This window comes from Silene latifolia, chromosome X, assembly GCF_048544455.1.
Source record: "Silene latifolia isolate original U9 population chromosome X, ASM4854445v1, whole genome shotgun sequence".
Classification (NCBI taxonomy): Eukaryota; Viridiplantae; Streptophyta; class Magnoliopsida; order Caryophyllales; family Caryophyllaceae; genus Silene; species Silene latifolia.
Genome location: NC_133537.1, coordinates 208,634,879 through 208,657,760, shown reverse-complemented (window position 1 = coordinate 208,657,760; position 22,882 = coordinate 208,634,879). Strand labels below are relative to the sequence as shown.

At 38.2% G+C, this 22,882-nt stretch overlaps 2 non-coding genes across 2 annotated transcripts; one reads left to right on the top strand and one right to left on the bottom strand.

The window, feature by feature from the left end:
• Positions 1-379: 379 nt before the first annotated feature.
• Positions 380-486, top strand: LOC141625428 (small nucleolar RNA R71). Its single transcript, XR_012535210.1, has one exon. It is a non-coding gene; the product is annotated as a small nucleolar RNA R71 (small nucleolar RNA).
• Positions 487-12,489: 12,003 nt separating this feature from the next.
• Positions 12,490-12,596, bottom strand: LOC141625022 (small nucleolar RNA R71). Its single transcript, XR_012534822.1, has one exon. It is a non-coding gene; the product is annotated as a small nucleolar RNA R71 (small nucleolar RNA).
• Between the last annotated feature and the right edge of the window lie 10,286 nt (positions 12,597-22,882).

Here is a 22,882-nt window from a genome sequence, read left to right as displayed (position 1 = left end):
ATGTCCCAAAGTTCCACAACTGTCACATACTCCACTTGGAATTGATGAAGATGCCACCATGGCATTAACATGTTGCTTAGGCGATTTGGAGGCTTCTTCAAGCTTAGCCATAGCCTTCTCAAATTTCAAATTAATGGTATCAATATGACCACTAAGTTGAGCACCCAATTGAGTAGTAGACTCCACTTCATGCTTTCCTCCTCTAGTAGCCTTACGAGGTCTACAATATTGTGACTTCTGGACCGCTATTTCCTCAATCTTGTTCCATGTTTGATTATCATCAACTTCGGTAAACATACCATTTGATCCCATATTGAGAATGTTTCGGGAGTCTTCATATAGACCATTCCAAAATTGTTGTACAAGGAACCACTCGCTAAGTCCATGATATGGACAAGATCGGCAAGTATCCTTGAATCTCTCCCGTGCTTCATACAAGGATTCCTCATACCTTTGTTTGAACCCGGTGATTTGGGCTCTCAACATGTTGGTATTTTCCGGAGGATAGAATTTCTTGTAGAATGCAAGTGCCAATTTATTCCAAGAGTCAATACCAATAGTAGCCTTATCTAGGCTCTTCAACCATTGTTTCGCGGAACCAATCAAAGAAAAAGGAAATAAGACCCATCGAATTTGGTCTTGAGTCACTCCGGTTTGAGAAATCGCATCACAATAGTCACAAAAAGTCTCCATATGTGAATGAGGGTCTTCACTAGGAATCCCCCCAAATTGACTTCTCTCAACTAATTGTATAAATGCGGATTTTGCAATGAAATTACCGGTCAAATGTTGTGGTGTGGGAGTACCATTTGGTAGGTTCTCCTCGGTTGGTATGGAATGTGATGAGAATTTAGGCATTGTGTGTTAATTTTGTGGTTGATTTTGTGTTGGGTTATCCTCTCCTTCTCTTGCAAAAAGGTTGATGAACTCAACGTTATTTGGTTGAATGTCCACAATCTCACCAATACCTGTCAAAGTATCTCTAGCAAGTCTTCTATTGTTTGTCAAAGTTCTTTCAATTTCAAGATGAATAGGTAACAAGTTTTCTTGTGATCTCCTAGACATGCAAAATATCAAACAACTCGAAAACAATTAGAACAAACCTTGAGGAGTTTGACTTCCCCAAGGTAAAGAAAGACACAACTAAAAACAAACAAAGAAAATCAAATCAAGTTCACACCGTCCCCGGCAACGGCGCCATTTTTGGTCGGTGTATGGATTTCGGTTACTTGTCGTTAAGAGTTACCTAGACCAAAACAATATTTATAACTTCACAAACTACTCTACTTTTAGTAAAGAGGTAAGTAAAGGTCGGATCACAAGGGACGGGTATTGATGTAGGATTTTCGATTGCAAATGGTTGTGTCTAAGGGTGTCACAATTTGGGTTGAGGTAGGAGATCAACTAAACTAAATAACAATGTAAATAAAGTAATGGAAGCAAGAAATATGATTAAAATGAGATGTAAACAATTGATTAAAGGCACTAGGGTGTCATGGGTTCATAGGGGATTCATGGGATTTGATCATACAAACATGTTTCCTACTAGATGCAAGCAATTATTGTTGTGATGGGATCGAGTTAGTGTATATCTTACAATTCCTAGGAAGGTTTGGGTCCCGGAGCCGAATCGAATAGATTGTACAACACCTACAAGTCGACTTAATCCTCCCTATCCAACTATATGCATGGTATAATGAGACTCGAGTTGTTTTATGTCTTACAAGTCTCATTGAAAAGGTAAGTGATGGGTAAAAAATGCAAGGATTCATAGGCTCACATTTCATCAAACATAACATGTGCATAAGTTGAAATCACAATAAGCAAGCAAATTAATTATGAAAACATATTAGATTAAACATGAATCAATCCCCATGTTGGTTTTCCCTAATTCCCCATTAACCCTAGTTAAGGAAACTACTCACTCATTATCAAGTTTAACATGCTAATAAGGATGTCAATCATACTAGCAAGGCAAAACATGATGAACAAATGAAGAAGATTAACAATAATTAAAAAGCGATTAAGAGAGAATTATACCTATAAAGATGATTCCAAATAATAAAGCAAAGAATAATACAAGTACTTGATGATTGATGGATGGTTGTCAATCCTCCAAATAAACCCAAATAATCTTCTAATTACCCAAAATAAATGATGAACAATAGAGAAATTAAGGAATGATTAAGAAATGAGATTTGTATTAATGCTAAATTAAGAATTGATTACAAGATTAAGAGAGTATTAGGACTTGATTAAGATAAGATTAAGATCCTATTAAGATGACATGCTAATCTAGGTAGTACAAGGCGGTATTTATACTAGAGACTAGGTACAAAGATTAGGGTTACTAAGGGCCTAAATGACTATTAAGACCCTTAAGAAAAGTTGAGTAAGTGCTCCTCTCCAAGGAGATGCTCATCTCCGTTTTAATGCTCTCCAAGGAATATGCCCGTCCCGAGCGTCTAGGAAGCAGGGACGATTGGTTCTGCATGGGGATCCGAGCGGATTGTGGGAGGGAGGTTCGGATCATTTGGCCTCAAGACGAGCGTCTTGGCATCGGGACACTCGGGTTGTAGCAGGGAGACGCTCGTCCTACGCAGGGAGACACTCGGATTCCTTGTCAGCCACTTCTCTTCTTTTCTTTCCTCAACAATCCTCGGGGATCTTGTTGCAGATGCAAGGACCCTTTCATCATTTCCCAAGCTACTTTATTTCCTATACAGGCCTTCTAGTATTGTCTTTCCTTTGATGCTTGGTCATTGAATTTGATCAATTTAGCTCCATTTTGCCATGAAAATGCAAGGTTTGCACTCCTTTCCTACCAAGGGAACAAAACCTCAAAGAATATGCAAAACGGGAAACTAAAGGTAGTAAATGACCTAATTATGCACTAAAAAGCATAGGAACGAGCCTAATTCGGGGACTAAATATGCTCAAATATGAGTCACATCAGTTCTGTAACACCCCCATAATCCAAGTGCCTTACCAGGACCACTGAAGGCATGGAAGTGCTACCATCCCGGTTTTCCGAGGCAATGATAATCATAAGACAATAACGAAACATACTTAAAAGTAAATAATGTTTAAAGTGATTACATACCAACTCCAAAACTGATAAAAAGAAATACAAGACTCTCAGACGGTCTACTGCTAAAACTATCAAAGCTATAAAACATCGTCTGGCACAGCGGAAGACTTCTAACTGCCACGTGATGACTCATCCCAGCTATCCCATACGCGTCATATCATACCTTTCGAATCGCTTTGCTCACCACCCCGAATGGATCACCACGTTTTTAAAACATTAAACGGGTCGATACAAATCACACAATTTATATAACCAACAACACAAGTAAACAAGCGGCTCAAATGGTCACACACACAATCACACCCACTCCAATCAATCTCTGTCACCGATCGTCCACCGGACCGACCCGCCGTGGGGGACCACAGCCATTCCCACCTAAGCCCCGCTCATCATACCGAGCGATAACCCTGTCCCATTAATGTGCACATCCCCTCCCGTGGCGGGTTCCACGGAGGGCGAAACTAGGGCGTGAAGCCACTCCCGCAAGTGACTCCACTCAGCCGAGAACGCATCTCGAGAACCAGAGACAAACAATCACAACCATTAAACAGCAATCAAACCAACAACCGTTACAATACTCGTATAACAATAATCAACAATCACAAATCATCACCAATACATTATGGGACTAATGCGAGTAGGGAAACCCTACGGAAAGCAACACAATCGACGGTCTCACGGTGATATCAAAAGGCTTCTTCTACGAATCCTCCTCGTAACATACAAACATATAATCACTACCAATCACAAAATACAACAAAACCCCCAAATCCCAATATTAGGGTTTAACCAACTTTAACTAAATACTATAAAAACGGTACGTAGATCTTACCCTCGACGCAAGGATCACAACGGTATAAAGAAGGTAAAATCCGACCTTCCACGCTCCGGGATATGCCAACAATGCGATTGATGCGAAGAACGTAGTTTGATTTGATTTCTCTTTTGAAAGTAATTAGGTTGTAAAAGTGTTTAAAGAAAAGTGACGGAAGTAATTATATACTTAATCGCATTATTAACAAAACCCGAGAAATCATCCCCCGTAAACCGGCTACTCGATCGAGTAGCTGAGGTACTCGATCGAGTGCCCCCTTACTCGATCGAGTATCAACGTTACTCGATCGAGTACCCAACAGGTCAGAAACTATTTTATAAACGCAACTCACCCTTACTCGACAGAGTAAGGCCTACTCGATAGAGTACCCAGAGACTCATAAAACCGTAGTATTACAGTCTTCCCTCCTTAAAAAGAACTTCGTCCCCGAAGTTCAACCCATACCTAAAAACAACCATACTAACTCGACCAAGACACGACAACATAGTAAGAACTCAAGAACTCGACCAAACATAAAACATGAACTCTTAACACCCACTCCACCAACTATGTTTACTTCCACAACATGACTCACGATATCGTATCTACCACATATATATCTCTCACGACACCAACTCCATACATAACCAACTACCATTCTCTAACGCTGCTAGCTCCATAATATCATCCACTATCAAATCCAATATCAAGACACTCATAGACATCAAACGGAATGTTACATTCTACCACCCTTAAAAGGAACTTCGTCCTCGAAGTTTACTCACACTCATAACCTCATCATCCAACTGTCAACACTAGTGAAATATTCTCACACTCCTAAACATCACACTACTACAAGCTCGACCATGGCCTTTTAACAACATCAACCACAAAATATTCAACTCCCTTCTTTATGCTACACCAACACTCTACTGCGAATATACCACCATATGCACACCCATCAAAATCTCTTTTATCGCATCCTACTCCTCTTAAGATAAATGTTACGTCCTCGTAACTCACTAATACTAAATCCGAGCTATATCGTCTCATTATCCTCATCACCACCGCATGTCAATGATAACCACCTATAATCTAAACACTCGCCATGCATATATCTAAGGCTCTCTTACTTAAACATTTCTCATACCTCAACTCATTCGGCACACCACCTAACCTATACCATAAAACTCGTAGCAAAATCACCATACTAACTCTCCATTATTACTGCAAAACAACATACCTCTCTATGAAAAGCACCTATCTCCCAAAAGCATAACTCACGATCCACACTCGGTACGTATACTCACACTAGATCCTCAAGTTCTTCCTTTCATTACCGCAAAACTCATACACAACTTAACATGACACTAATTCCCCCAACACCCTACACTCACTGTCTCAACAAAGGATTATGAACCACCTACATCTTTTAGGTCATTACCACACATGTTTTACGAATCACTTGCCATTACCATATCCACTAAAGCCTTATCTAGAACAAGATCAAAATTACTGTAACAACCTCTCACAACCGTGTCTCATCAACAGAATATCAATACAACTCTATTTCATATCATACTCTACCCTGATTCCCAAACTTAACTGGTAAGAAACATTAATAACAAAACAACTGTCGTCTATGTACAACAAATGAAACTCACAGGAAGCAACATCAAACAAAACAACAATCTATGTATGACCGGTATGTACTTTTGAAAACTCGTATCATAATCATCCCGCCTACTCCACCACAACCGGTGACGGCATCGCAACACCGCCACCATAACCACACCGCAGTGCGAAAATACCCGCATCACAACACTATGTACCGTGCCCGGATCACCACCCGAGGCACAACAACCACATCGATAGACATCACAACTGCATACAATTCCCATAAACACTGACTCAGAATAACTTCTTTGACAAGAAAAAAAAACTTACTCAAATCCACTTTACTAAATCACAACGCAACATATTTTATGAATTAAACAGGTAATAACCTCATGAATATCATCCCCTTACCATATCACCGATTGACATGTATCATGAATACATACAAGTATAACCATTCATGCCAGATCACTCAGTTTATTACCTTTTTAATCATCATTCAATTAAATTAGCGTACCCACCATGCATTACAGAACATTCAAATAACAACTTTATGATAACCACACCATATCACGTCTTGTGAGGTCAAAACCTCACACAAACATTTATATATATATCACAGACCTGTAATCACATACAACCAGTCAATCCTGATCACGTAAGTTACCACCTGATAAAAGTTACCCCTCACCGAGCTTATCTCGTATACCCCTCATAACATATTCTCCCATTCGCATATCCATCACCCCCTGCCAATTGTAACCATACCATTAATACTCAACTACTAACAACCGCCTCATATAACCACATCTTATACTTTCTCACAACCATACATATCAATCTGGTCTCTACAAAATCAACCTCATTAGAATTGCTACCTTTCTAATATACCACCACCCTTAACCACTAGTCACAAACCATAACACTACCATTTGTCCAGGACATCAAACCTCTTACACTCATCTCTAAATATCGCGATTTCTTTCTATCTTTGGTTAACATCCCAAACAACGAACATCGAATCCATCAACACAGTTACCTCAACATTCTTCCCAATACTATCCTTAATTGTATCATCATCTAACTCTCCACCAAAATCTCGTATCGTGCAAATACCCCACCCACTTCATACTCCCTTAATTCCTCGAAACTCATGATTAATCATGTTGTCCTGAAATTCCTATATAATCCTTAACTAATATCCTCATGATAATATCATAAATCTCGACGATTCCTTACTTCTATATCACATAACTCTGGTCAACATTTTTCTCAGCTTACTTTTATCCTTCTTTTCTCTTTACACTCAACAATACCAATTAATAGTTCAACTGTACTCCTTATTCCTTCTAGCTAACTCTTTAGTAATCCAGTTACCCTTTTGTTGCTCCAAAACTCAAATTCCATTATTTTATACCGATATCATCTCACTCTTTCTTACCATGGATCTTCTCTTATTATGCTATCACTCACACTTGCCACTAATCTATCCATAAAATCAACGTTCACTGTCCAAACAATTGCATCTCCTTTATACCTCTCTAGAAATCAGAATTCATTTCATACCGTTAATTACCCAAGGAAATCACACAGTAGTTTCATCTCTTAATAAACCAAATCTCCCAAACTCACTCACTGTCTACAAATCCACCTCGCGACAAGTCTCCACAAAGTTCACTATATATTACTCTTCTCAACCCCTTTAAACGAACTTTCACTATGCATACTCCTAACCCACACGACTCCTAACCATCTCCCTCCATAATTCTTTACACATCTCAAGTTGCCATTATCCACATCCTTACTCTCAATCCTTTCATTCTCACGTTCCTTAGACTCACATCATCCCTTGCCCATATTCACTTGCTTTTACGTTACTCAACACACAATCATATCACTCATCTCATCTCAGAGAACATGCTCTATGTCTCAATTAAGCCATAACGATCCTCCTTTTCTTTTTCCACTATCTATCACAACCACATATAACTCATGTCCTCCCACCGAACTCATACTCACCACAGGTGCCACTCCTTACATCACAAGATTGGGTAACTTACGCATCAAGACCAACATACATGTAAAACAATGCATAAAGAAGCAAAATAACACTTTTGAATTAAACATGATATGCAACAAAGTCTAAAGATAAGCATATGACCCAAAATAGGGGTCACTAGATCGAGTACAGGCCACTCGATCGAGTAAGGGACTTACTCGATCGAGTAGGTGAAGGTCAGAAGCACGTAAAACAAATTTTACCAGGGTTACTCGATCGAGTAAGGGGTACTCGATAGAGTACCCAGAGACTCATAAAACCGTAGTATTACAGTCTTCCCTTCTTAAAAAGAACTTCGTCCCCGAAGTTCAACCCATACCTAAAAACAACCATACTAACTCGACCAAGACACAACAACATACTAAGAACTCAAGAACTCGACCCAACATAAAACATGAACTCTTAACACCCACTCCACCAACTAAGTTTACTTCCACAACATGACTCACGATATCGTATCTACCACATATATATCTCTCACGACACCAACTCCATACATAACAAACTACCATCCTCTAACGCTGCTATCTCCATAATATCATCCACTCTCAAATCCAATATCAAGACACTCATAGACATCAAACGGAATGTTACATTCTACCACCCTTAAAAGGAACTTCGTCCTCGAAGTTTACTCACACTCATAACCTCATCATCCAACTGTCAACACTAGTGAAATATTCTCACACTCCTAAACATCACAATACTACAAGCTCGACCATGGCCTTTTAACAACATCAACCATAAAATATTCAACTTCCTTCTTTATGCTACACCAACACTCTACTGCGAATATACCACCATATGCAGAACCATCAAAATCTCTTTTATCGCATGGACCACTTAAGGCATAGAAGTGCTATTATCCCGGTTTTCCGAGGCAATGATAATCATAAGACAATAACGAAACATACTTAAAAGTAAATAATGTTTAAAGTGATTACATACCAACTCCAAAACTGATAAAAAGAAATACAAGACTCTCAGACGGTCTACTGCTAAAACTATCAAAGCTATAAAACATTTTCTGACACAGCGGAAGACTTCTAACTGCCACGTGATGACTCATCCCAGCTATCCCATACGCGTCATATCATACACCGCTCGAGCTCACTACCCCCGAATGGATCACCACCGTTTTTAAAACATTAAACGGGGTCAGTACTAATCACACAATTTATATAACCAACAACACAGTAAACAAGCAGCTCAAACGGTCACACACACAATCACACCCACTCCAATCAATCTCCGTCACCGATCGTCCACTTTGGACCACCCGCGAGTGGGGGACCGCAGCCGTTCCCACCTAAGCCCCGCTCATCATACCGAGCGATAACCCTGTCCCATTAATGTGCACATCCCCTCCCGTGGCGGGTTCCACGGAGGGGGAAACAAGGGCGTGAAGCCACTCCCGCAAGTGACTCCACTCAGCCGAGAACGCATCTCGAGAACCAGAGACAAACAATCACAACCATTAAACAGCAATCAAACCAACAACCGTCACAATACTCGTATAACAATAATCAACAATCACAAATCATCACCAACACATTATGGGACTAATACTGAGTAGGGAAACCCTACCTGGAAAGCAACACAATCAGACGGTCTCACAGCTGATATCAAAAGGCTTCTTCTACGAATCCTCCTCCTAACATACAAACATATAATCACTACCAATCACAAAATACAACAAAACCCCCAAATCCCAATATTAGGGTTTAACCAACTTTGACTAAATACTATAAAAACGGTACGTAGATCTTACCCTCGACGCAAGGATCACAACGGTATAAAGAAAGGTAAAATCCGACCTTCCACGCTCCGGGATATGCCAACAATGCGATTGATGCGAAGAACGTAGTTTGAATTGATTTCTCTTTTGAAAGTAATTAGGTTGTAAAAGTGTTTAAAGAAAAGTGACGGAAGTAATTATATACTTAATCGCATTATTAACAAAACCCGAGAAATCATTCCCCGTAAACCAGCTACTCGATCGAGTAGCTGAGGTACTCGATCGAGTGCCCCCTTACTCGATCGAGTATCAACGTTACTCGATCGAGTACCCAACAGGTCAAAAACTATTTTAAAAACTCAACTCACCCTTACTCGACAGAGTAAGGCCTACTCGATAGAGTACCCAGAGACTCATAAAACCGTAGTATTACAGTCTTCCCTCCTTAAAAAGAACTTCGACCCCGAAGTTCAACCCATACCTAAAAACAACCATACGAACTCGACCAAGACACAACAACATACTAAGAACTCAAGAACTCGGCCAAACATAAAACATGAACTCTTAAGACCCACTCCACCAACTATGTTTACTTCCACAACATGACTCACGATATCTTATCTACCACATATATATCTCTCAAGGCACCAAATCCATACATAACCAACTACCATCCTCTAACGCTGCTAGCTCCATAATATCATCCACTATCAAATCCAATATCAAGACACTTATAGACATCAAACGAAATGTTACAAGTTCCATCTGTAATCCAACTTTGAAGGCGAAAGGGAAGGTTTAGTGAGCATTTAGAGATAGAGAAGAGTGTTTTTGAGTAAGAAGAAAGAAGAGAAAGAATGAAGGGGATAAGAGTTTGGATAAGATAAAATCCCGAAATATCATTTCTCAAGTACAACGCAGTGCCACTCGACCGAGTGACACTGATAAGTCCATTTCATATACACTTTAACCCCATATTTTAGCTCTGTTTTACATTCTAATTTGCACTAATCTTAGTGTTATCGAGCTAATATTGCATTCTAGTTGTATTTGCATGGTTTGTCATATTTTGTAGGTATGTGAGCTTTTAGGAGCATAATTCTACATATTTTGCAAACACTAGAAGCAAGGCTAAATAGAAGAGCATGATGTACCAACCAAAAGATGTTGCATGGATTTGCATGGTAAAAGTTGTGGATTAAAATGAAGAAATGCAAAACAAAGCCAAGTGAAAGTTAAGCCCAAAATGCAAAGTCCACAAATGCTACTTAGGATTCTCAACTTAGGATGCTCTTTGGAAGGTCTTAAAGTGCCAATTAACACATTCAACCGAAGATTAAAGAGGCATTGAGGAGTTTCATAGAGATTCCTCGAGCAATTAATCGAGGAATTAAGAAGAAATGCCCGGATAACCACGCCCCCGATCGGGGCTGGCAACCCCAATCGGGGTTGCCCTCTCTTGCAATTTTACGTTATGCCCCTATTTTCTTATAAATAGGGGCCTTAATCCATCATTAGGGATATCTTTTTCTCACGTCTTCATACACTATATTAGCCTTAAGCAAAATTCTCTCATTAGTTTTCATATTTAGTTTCAATATTGTTAAGCATTTGATTGTTAAACATTTGGTTATTTATTCAAGCATTTAGTTCTACTTTGTTCTTCTTTGCAATTCAAGTTCCATTTCCATTACGGTATTCCTAATTCTAGCTTACTATTTTACATTTCTATTTAGTTATCACATAGTCTATCATTAGCACTTTCATTATATCATATTAGTATTATTCTTATTTTATGTTTCACCGTTTAATTTACACCCTTTCTACAATCATGTTTAGCATTTCTTACAACAAAGTTTATAGTTTACATTTCATCATGAGTAGCTAAAATCCTTAATCTAGGCGCTAGGGAATCCATGCAAAATCAAATATATAAAATGATAAATTAGGTTGATATAATATTGTCTAATTGTTTCTATCACATGTTTGCATTGTCACATTTAATCTTTGTTTAAAGGCCTTATTAATTGATTAAGTTTGTTAATTTGTTCTAAAAGTCGAGAGGCATGGAATCGGATTAGACTAAGCATGTGTAGTAGGACGACCTAGTCATAAACGAGAGTTTCTCTAGGACCCTAATATCGTAAGGTGGGTGTCTTTAATCCTAAAGAATTGATAATATTGTTATTACCGAGTTTAACATGAACGTATATTTACCTTTGCATGTGTGACCCGACTCCCCTAGACTCCTTTTATCATATTGTTTTCAATTTTTATTATTAATCATCAAACCAATCAACCGATCAAACCGAACGAAATCGACCTTGATAGAAATCTCTCCATAGCATATCATAACACAATTCCCATCTCCTTGTGTTCAATCCCTATTACTACATTAATTTGTGTCTAGGGTAATTATCTTTGCATAGGTGTACGATAGCCTATCAGATTTTGGCGCCGTTGCCGGGGAGCACTGTTTTATTGTGTATTGATTTGTCGATTTTTATCTTGTTTACTTTTGTCTTAAGGAACGTTCCTTCAGACCGTTACTTATCATTTTCTAGAAATTGTTGTCTTATGCCCAGGTCCTCTCGTAGTGGAGAATTAATTTCACCGGATTCCAATCCCGATAAAACCTTTAGGAGAAGACGACGTTTTTGGAAAGAAGTGAAAGAAGCCACTTCTTCCATGCAAGTTAAAATTGCTAGAAAGTCTTACTTAGATGATCTAGAAGCCCTTGAAGAGGAGGAGGTTTCAAGTTCATCATCTCCACCACCACCATCATCTTCAACTAAAAATATGGTGAAACTTTCCAATCACTCAAAGCCCACCGCGGCCATGCTTCCGGCCGGTATCACAACTACACAAATTACCGCGCCGGACTACGAGATCAACCGGCTTTCATTAGACTTGTAGAGAGGAAGCAACTTGGGGGAAGTCCTTTGGAGGATCCCAATTTGCATTTACAAAATTTCCTCGATTATTGCTCCATGATCCGTCAAACGGGCGTCACTCAAGCCCAAATAAGGGAAATACTTTTCCCTTTCTCTTTGAAGGAAAAGGCCAAGCTTTGGATCAATAGCCTTGACCGCACTGTCATGGCAATCACCAATTGGGAAACATTAGCTCTTGCGTTCTATCAAAAGTTTTTTCCACCGGAGAAAACTCAAACTTTGAGGAGCCAAATCACCGGATTCCGTCAACAAGCTTTTGAGGGCTTATATGAGGCTTGGGGGAGGTACAAAGAATTTCAAAGGCAATGCCCACGCCATGGGTTGGATGATTGGTTTCTAGCTATAACATTCTACAATGGATGTTGTGCCGAGTACCGAAGGATTCTTGATTCTGCCAACAATGGGCGGTTTGATCAAATTGACACCGATATTGCTCATACAACGATCGAATCTATGGCGGTCCATGACGCACAATATGTCAATTCCCGAAGTGTGCCACTCAAAGGTAAAGAAGAATCCTCCGACAATCTCGTCTTGTTAGGTCAAATTGCCTTACTCCAACAACAATTGGCGGAACGAGATGCTAGAGATTCCCTTCAACAACTCAATGCCGTGTCTTCTACAAGTCAAATCATTGTTTGCGATGGTTGCGGAGGTGCGGGTCATTACACCGCTCATTGCCGAGCTACTATTGAGTAGGTAAATGCTTTTCAAGCTCTTAGACAAAGTTCATATCCACCGGATACTTTCTCCAAATACTTATAACCCGAATTCAAAATTCCATCCGAACTTGTCTTATACTAGCAACAATGTGTTTAACCCTCAACCCCCACCACAACAAAATGCCTATGTCCCTCAACAACAAAAGTATAATCCTCCACCGGGTTATCAAAACCAACAAAGGCCACCCCAACAAAACTACCAACAAAATCAAGGGCCACCACCTCAAAATGGCCAACAAAACAACTAATGAGGAGGTAAACTTGAGGGATTGATAGTACAAATGCAAAGGGAATTGTTGGCTCAAATCCAAAAGAATGATCAAGCTCACAATGCCGCAATCAAGATGTTGGAGCAACAAGTGGCTAAAATATCAGCTTCTAGCTCTCAAAAGAAAACCGGTCAACTACCACCCCAAGGTACGGAAACACACGAGACCGTTAATTCTATTTCCTTGAGAAGTGGTACAAGCTATGATGGGTCGTCCATGACTTTGGATGACGAAGTGATTGTTAAAAAGCCTAAGCTTGGGGGAAATGACAAAAAGAAGGCTTGTGAAGAGCCTCTTGTTACCATTTCCTCATCGGTTATTGATGCTAAAGAGAAAGAGCAAGCTTGATGCCAAGGATGTTGAGCCCCCTATGCCCAAAGAAAGTGACAAGGTGATTATTGAGGAAGTCTCTCCTAACGCTAAGGAGGATGATGCCGCTTCTAAAAAGGTGGATGCTCCTAATGGAGTAGCGAAAGTGAATGATGTGGAGGATGCTCCTCCAAAGGAAGTTGTTCAAGTACTGTTTCCCCATCGTCTAGCAAAGCACAGGAGGAAGGTAAGTTCGGTAAGTTTTTGGAGGTTGTTAAGAATTTGCAAGTCACCGTCCCATTTATAGAATTGCTTACCCAAGTCCCCTCCTACTCAAAGTTTATGAAGGAAATCCTCTCAAAGAAGTGATCTTTCAATGAGGTTGAGACCATTGCTTTCACCGAAGAGTGTAGTGCACTCTTACAAAACAAGTCTCCCCCGAAACTTAAGGACCCCGGTAGCTATTCTATTCCTTGCACTATAGGCACATATACCATTTATAAGGCCCTTTGCGACCTAGGTGCTAGTGTGAGTGTCATGCCCTATTCTATTTGTAAAAAGCTTAACATGGGTGCTCTAAAATGCACAAGTATCAAATTGCAAATGGCGGACCGTTCTTTAAAACGACCTTTAGGTGTCTTAGAAGTTGTGCCCGTCAAAGATGGCAAGTTTTTCATACCCATTAACTTCCTCATACTTGATATGGCCGAGGACTCATAAACCCCAATTATATTGGGTAGGCCATTTTTACACACCGCGGGTGCGCTAATTGATGTGAAAAATGGGAGGTTGACGTTAGAAGTGGGTGATGACCGGGTTACTTTTAGCAAAAACAACACCATTAGAAGCCCAATGTTACAAGAGTCTTGTTATTTACTTAGCACTGTGAACTCTTCTAATGCCTCTTCTAAACTTGGACCCTTACTGATGGATCCATTGGAGGACAATATTGGTGTTTTTTGTTTTGTAGGTGACAATGCTAAGGGCACTATTGCTAAGAGTGCCAAAAAGAAAGGGAAATTTTATTTGAACAATTTCAAATGGTTGCGAAATGCATAAGGAGCTATGAAATGGAGCTTGGTTGGTGGCAAGCGCAATGTCGAAACTTGATTAAATAGCTTCTTACGTCGTGCGGGACGTTAAACCAGCGCTTCTTGGGAGGCAACCCAAGCTTTTTAATTGCTTTTATTTATTTCTTATTTTTAATTTTCCACAATTTACAGTTTTTCGTAGATTAGAAATAAAGTACTAGACTTGACGATGTTTCTTTTTGTGATTTATAGGTGAAAATGAAGCAAAGGAGATTTAGAGGAGAAAATAGCACGCTTCCCCATGCAAGAACCCCGTTCGGGGACGTAGTTTTCGAAAAACGGAACCGAATTAATAAAATATGGAAGCAAAGGCAAAAAGGCGATGGACTGGTCAACCCCGATCGGGGACGTTATTCTCTACTTGGCTGGCAGCTTTTTAGACGGGTAAAAAAAAAAGAGAAATATTTTCTATCACTCTTCAGCATACCCGACGGTACTATTACTACTACTCCTCCTTCTCCATTATTTTCTTCATTTCTTCACTAAAAATCACAAGGAAACATCAATTTCATCATCATTTTGCAAGATTTATTCATCCATTAACATCATCAAGTAAGTTTCTCTTCCTTTTCTCTTTAATTTCATCCATTTCAATCAATTTCATCAAGTTTATAAAACCCTAACTCAAATTGGGGGAATTTGATTTTGTACTTATTTGTGCTAGAAATTGATTGTAGTATGCTCTATTAATGTTTATAGTATGAATTAGTTCACTAATTTGTTCTATTATGTCTATTTGGATGAATTTTGGTTTGCCTTAAGATGAATTTTTGTCTTCAATTTCAGAAAAATGGCACCAAGAAGACCTCCTACCCAAGGTGCTTCTAAGAGGAGAAGGAATGTTTCGGAATCCTTCCGGGCTGCGGAGGATGTGAAAATGGAAGAGGTCTCGGAATGGCAAGATCCGGATTTTCCCGGAATAATTTTCAATTGTAAAAAGCAATATGACAATTGGGTCATCCTAAGGAGCAAAGGTATGAAACCGACTAAATTCATTAACCAAGCTTCTTTGACCAATATTGGAATAGAAAAGAATGTTAAGACATTGTTTAAAAACCTTGGTATGAAACATTGTTATACAATGGATTATAAGACCTTTCCCAAACTCACCTTTGAGTTCTTAAGCTCTTTTGAGTTTCATAGGTCAAAGAAACCCGGTTTTGTGCTTTTTGTGACTTTCCGATTGTTTAATGAGGACCATAGAATGGACCTAGCGGACTTCGCTAATATCTTCCAATTGCCTCATAAAGACTTACCTATTGAATCACCCGACTCTTACGACCCGGTTTTGACATGGAATGTCATTTCTCACTTCCTTTTTCAAAGTTGGGACCATTGCCCTCACCAATACATACACTACCCCGACATTCGGGTTTCGCAAAGGTTTATGGAATGGACCTTTTTGGGAGAAATGAGCCTCACCCGGTGAGGAAAGTTAAGGTGGACATTTTGGGTGCTTTCTTAAATGTTAATGGTGAAGATAATTGGGGGATTAACATTCCCTACCACTTTGCGGTCGACTTGACCAAACAATGTAACCCAAAGAATAGTTGTATTGTCTTAGGAGGTTTGGTTACAAAGATTGATCACCACTTGTGTCGATTCAACCTAGAAAATACCGACTTGAGACCATTGATTATGTCTAGAGAAAAAGGGGTTGGGCTAGATTATGAGTATTTTCTTTCTTACAATTGGTTTAGGGATGCTCACCCTAACATGGTTTGGAAAATCGGTAGGCAAGACTCCATTAGTTTACCCGAAGAGAAGAAAGCAATTAAGGCCTTAGTTCACACTAAGCCCTATCATGGGAATGCCCTTTTTACTAGACCTACTTACCACTTGCCTCTTCGAGGTGAGACACGTACCACCATTGAGCGGCGTGAGGGAGGTCAACCCTCTCAAGCACGCCATTCCACCTCTAGTATTCATTCACCCTCTAGTCTAGAAATGATGGATATGATGCGTGACTTAAGCTTAAGTGTTAATATAATTCGTGATGACCAAAGGCTTGTATTACATCCCATATATGATCATTTTGCTAGGCAAGAAGTAATCCAACCCGCGGGGCCACGCCCTTCATTTTATAATTATCCCCCCGGTGGATTTCCTCCTCTTTCTCCTCCTCCTAACAATGATGCAGGTACTTTTACTACATATGCTCCCGGTCCGGATTTTTGTGGTTCGGATTATGGAGTTGAGGCATTACATGGAGGATATGGAGGGTATGGTGGCTATGGTGGGTATGGTGGTTATAGTAGCTATGGTCTTGGAAGTGGCCAAAACATTGGTGAGTATGTCACTCCTCTCCAAGAGGATGATTCTAGTAGAAGTGGTCAACAAGGTGAAGCAAGTGGAAGTGGTAAGAAGAAGAAAGGAAGGAAGGGGTTCAACTTTTGGCCCTTTTCTTAGATGAATGATAGAGAAGTCCCTCATATACATACTATCTGGGGAGAGGCTAGCAAGTCTTGTAAGTTTTATTTGCTTTGCATTTTAGTTTATGTCTTGCAACCCATTAAATATGACCTCTAGTCCTTTTTGTGTATGTGCTTTTAGCCATTTTTATGGTTTAGTTGGGTAATTTAAATTTTTGGCACATTGAGGACAATGTTATGTTTAGCTTGGGGGAGATTGCATCATATAGTGTAGTTTGCATGTAGTGTAGAAAATTTGAAAATTTTTGAGAGAAATTTGTATGCTTTTGCTTGCTTATCCTATTGATAGCTTATAGCTAATGATTTACTCTTTTATGATGGGATAATTGCTACATGGGGATGTCTTGACATAGTAGGTGGGAGATGGAAAATGAACCGAATAGACTTGATCTTGACTATTGGCAAGCTACAAAATTGGTAAGGTAGAACCTCTTTAGACTGACGCACCCATATCCGGTCTCTCTTAGTTGAGTGTAGGTGTCTTTTTATGATGCGTGTTTCATCAAAACGCACAAGTATGGTCTTCATGTCATCTCTTTATAAGCATGCATTCATTTGTTATAGCATTTTGGAGCAATTCACATGAATATATTTGCCTTTTAGACCCCTTCACAAACATTTATCTCTAGCTACATTATAATTTGCATACCTTGTTGAGCTAGTAGCTTTGTTTGGTTTTGTTTGGGTGCTCAATTGGGATTTGTTTCAAAGTTTGGAATATCATGTGAGCTTGGTCTTAATGCTCAAGAAAGAAATAAAAGAGAAAAACAATGATGGAAAAAAAATGAAGAATTGAAATGAAAAAAAAAAGAAAAAAAAAAAAAAAAAAAAAAAAAAAAAAAGGAAATGAAAAAAGCATGAAATGGAAAAAAGAATTATGAATTGAAAAGAAAAAGAGAAGAAGAAGTTGATGTGACATACATTATTCACATATTTTGGAGAGTTTACTTATGATTTGAATTGCAATTTGGGTTAGAATTGGGATTGAGAAAATCCTTACATTTGGTTGTTGCTAGCTTGACATTAGCTCCATAATCCATAATTCATTTGTTACCCTTTCTTACCCATTACATATTGCCTTCTTCCTACCCATTTAGCTTCTTTATCATGCTTGCATTTGATTGTTTTGGCTTATTAGTTTTGATTGATTACCATATTAGATTGCAGGCACATTGTTATAAGTCGAGGATAGTTGAGTGTTTATTCACAAAAATGTCCTTTCACATATAAAAGAGTTTGAGTGCACCGGGAGAGTCCATAAGTCAAAAGATCATGCAAGATCTTAAAGGTTCATTTCAAGCTATCCATGCTACGCCGTCATATAAATCTCATCCATGTCTTGCTTTATTCCATTGCCCATGTTGTTTCGGGTTTTTAAATCGTTATGCTTAGCTTGTTTTAAGATATTGCAATTGATGCGATATGGTTTCTTGTTTGGAGACAAGCAAGGGTCTAGCTTTGGGGAGTTTGATAAGTCCATTTCATATACACTTTAACCCCATATTTTAGCTCTATTTTACATGCTAATTTGCACTAATCTTAGTGTTATCGAGCTAATATTGCATTCTAGTTGTATTTGCATGGTTTGTCATATTTTGTAGGTATTTGAGCTTTTAGGAGCATAATTCTACATATTTTGCAAACACTAGAAGCAAGGCTAAATAGAAGAGCATGATGGACCAACCAAGAGATGTTGCATGGATTTGCATGGTAAAAGTTGTGGATTAAAATGAAGAAATGCAAAACAAAGCCAAGTGAAAGTTAAGCCCAAAATACAAAGTCCACAAATGCTACTTAGGATTCTCAACTTAGGATGCTCTTTGGAAGGTCTTAAGGTGCCAATTAACACATTCAACCGGAGATTAAAGAGGCATTACAAAGTTGCATAGAGATTCCTCAAGCAATTAATTGAGGAATTAAGAAGAAATGCCCGGATAACCACGCCCCCGATCGGGGCCGGTAACCTCGATCGGGGTTAACCCTCTCTTGCAATTTTACGTTATGCCCCTATTTTCTTATAAATAGGGGCCTTAATCCGTCATTAGGGATATCTTTTTCTCACGTCTTCATACACTATATTAATTAGCCTTAAGCAGAATTCTCTCATTAGTTTTCATATTTAGTTTCAATATTGTTAAACATTTGATTGTTAAACATTTGGTTATTTATTCAAGCATTTGGTTCTACTTTGTTCTTCTTTGTAATTTAAGTTCCATTTCCATTACGGTATTCCTAATTCTAGCTTACTATTTTACATTTCTATTTTAGTTATCACATAGTCTATCATTAGCACTTTTATTATATCATATTAGTATTATTCTTATTTTATGTTTCACCGTTTAATTTACACCATTTCTACAATCATGTCTAGCATTTTGTTACAACAAAGTTTATAGTTTACATTTCGTCATGAGTAGCTAAATTCCTTAGTCTAGGGGCTAGGGAAGCCATGCAAAATCAAAAATGTAAAATGATAAATTAGGTTGATATAATATTGTCTAATTGTTTCTATCACATGTTTGCATCGTCACGTTTAATCTTTGTTGAAAGGCCTTATTCATTGATTAAGTTTGTTAATTCGTTCTAAAAGTCGAGAGGCATGGAATCGGATTAGACTAAGCATGTGTAGTAGGATGACCTAGTCATAAACGAGAGTTTCTCTAGGACCCGGTCTATGGTTGACACTAATATCGTAAGGTGGGTGTCTCTAAGCCCAAACAATTGACAATGTTGTTATTACCGAGTTTAACATGAACGTATATTTACCTTTGCATGTTTGACCCGACTCCCCTAGACTCCTTTTATCATATTGTTTACAATTTTATAATTATTAATCATCAAACCAATCAACAAATCAAACCGAACGAAATCGACCTTGATAGAAATCTCTCCATAGCATATCATAACGCAATTCCCGTCTCCTTGTATTCGACCCCTATTACAAGATTAATTTGTATCTAGGGTAATTATCTTTGCATAAGTGTACGATAGCCTATCAGACACTCACTCGGTCGAGTATACTCTTTACTCGACCGAGTGCCACTCACTCGATCCGCTAGAGGTTCTACTCGATCCACTGGCAGTCTACTAGGTCTAGTTTAGGTCTCACTTAGTCTCGTCGGAGGGGACATCCTTTACTTTCGAGTATACATGGGTTCCCTCATGTGTCCCTAGGTCTTTTTTGGGTCCCAAATTATCCGGGTGTTAAAATCTTCCCTCCTTAAAATTGAACTTCATCCCCGAAGTTCGTCGCTCACTCTCTTTCCTAATTATTCCTCGGTGTTCTCTTAAGCCTCATTCTCTGTTCGCGTGTGTTCTCTTGCCCTTATTCTTTATGGTAAGGTTCGTTGAAGTTCTAGGTGTCATTATCACTCTTATTAACTACGCACGTATATCATACTTATCCTCAACTTCTGTTTAATTCTCATTGCTTTCTCCCGTATCGTGCTCTTTCTTTCCTAAATTTTACGAGTTCTTACAATCCCCCCCTTAAAAGAGAACATCGTCCCGAAGTTATTTATAAGTCTCACATGACACTCTCCCGGTAAACTATTCTTATTGTCAATTGTTGTGATCCCCAAAGGATCCCGACTCGCTTCACTATATCTATATGTCATTCGTGGCCAAACTTTATATCTATTTGATGAGGTTTGATATGTATGTGATATATATATATATATATATATATATATATATATATATAGGCGGGATCCGGTGAGTCCACCTAAATATTTGAGTCCATGAGTCCATCCACAATATCACGCGTAAGGCAAAAGAATATCACGCTGCATATTGACAGGAAAATGGCGCTTAAACTTCTAAAAGAAAACAAAACCGTTCACTTTTTTTTAAAACTGTTTCTCTCTCTAAAAATCACACAAAAACAAATACTGCCTCAAAAATCTCACTAAAAATCCGCAAAAACCTAAAAATTCAAAGACGATATCAACTTAATATCAATAATATAGATTCAGTCGTTCAATCCTTTGCATAATATCAGTTGAATTTCAAAATTAGGTTGAAAAATCGTCGAGGTACGCTCTAATCAGCTTTTATTACATTTTTGCGATTTTTGTTCATCTTTTGTAGTTTTAATTTGATTATACATATTGATTTTGTTCTTAATTACTGTAATTGAGTTCAATTATATGTTAAAAATAGCATTTAAGCACTAATTTTCGACTTGTTAATGAGTTTAAATGCTTACTTTCAAGTTATTGTTGTAAATTTATATAGTGTCTTAGTTGTTAATGAGTTTAAACAGTATTTTGTTGATAACATGGATACATTGAACAAAAAACTATGATCGATTGTAGTTGTAGATGATAATTAGTTGTTTTGTTTGTTTCAATCGCGAAAAATAGGGTTAGCTATTGTTCAATGAGAAATTTAGTGTTAACCAGTAAATTTGGACTTGTTAATGAGGAATGTCTCGTTTTCTGTTGATACTATTAAGAGTAGGTAGTGATACTATTTAAATTTGATAGTTGTAGATGATTATTAGTTGTAGATGATTATTAGTTGTTTTGTTTGTTTCAATCGCGAAAAATAGGGTTAGCTATTGTTCAATGTGAAATCTAGTGTTACCAGTAAATTTGGACTTGTTAATGAGGAAAGTCTCGTTTTCTGTTGATACTATTAAGTGTGATACTATTAAAAGTAGGTAGTGATACTATTTAAATTTGATAGTTTAGGTCAATTGAGAAACATTTTTTTAACCAGTGATACTGTAAAGCATAAGGTGTGACACTGTTAAGAATTGGTAGTGATACTATACTATAACTTGATACTGTTGTTTATATGATCTAATACTATTAAGCACAGAATGTGATACTAATAAAATTTTAAATGCAGATAGTTACTAGCAAGAGAATGGAACTGGCAGTTATAGATGAACCTAACATAACCATTGGCGAAAAGAGGCCAATAGCAGCAATTCATAATGTTGAAGAAACAACATTAAAGAAGTATAAACGTAGGAAAACAAAGAATAACAAAGAAAACAATACTTTGGAGCTGATAGAACAAAACACCAACAAAGAAGTCGCAATTCAAGAAGTTGAGCAGCCTAAGGTACACAAAAAGAAGGGAATAGAATTTCAGACTAAGTGCAGGCCAAAAAAGTTGGTTGAGTTGGTTAAGAACTTAAATGAAGAACAACAGAAGGCTGTAAGGGATATTGGATTTGGAGGTTTGTTAAAGTTAAAGGTAACTCAACTACCACATGGAATCCTGAATCGGGTCTTGAAAGCATATGACTATTCTAGCAATATGTTTAGAACAAAAAAGTTTGATTTTCTACTGTCAAAGCATGATGTCCATGACATGTTTCTACTACCTAGGACAGGTGATAAAGTAACCACCACAAAAAGGGGGAATGCCACTACTCTGATTGACACCAAAATGAAAAATGATTGGAGGTTGAAGTTTGGTGTGAAAGGTACTTCTGCTCCAATTAATGTGAAGGATGTGCATGATAGATTGATGGCGTGTACTGAGGTTGGCGATGAGTTTAAGAGAATGTTTGTTCTGTATAGCATGTCCATTTTCCTAGCGCCAAATACAAATAAAACCCTAGATTATTTAAAACTTGTTAAGTCTGTTGCGGATGTGACTAAAATTAGAGACTATGATTGGTGTGATTATGTCTTTGAAGAGATGACTGCTAGTATTAAGGGATGGAAAGAAAAAAAGAAGTCGAATATCACCGGTTTCCTACTAGTGATTATGCTAGCCTACTTCCATAGGTTCAATTTTAAGGGCAAGGCTATGAAATACACTCTACC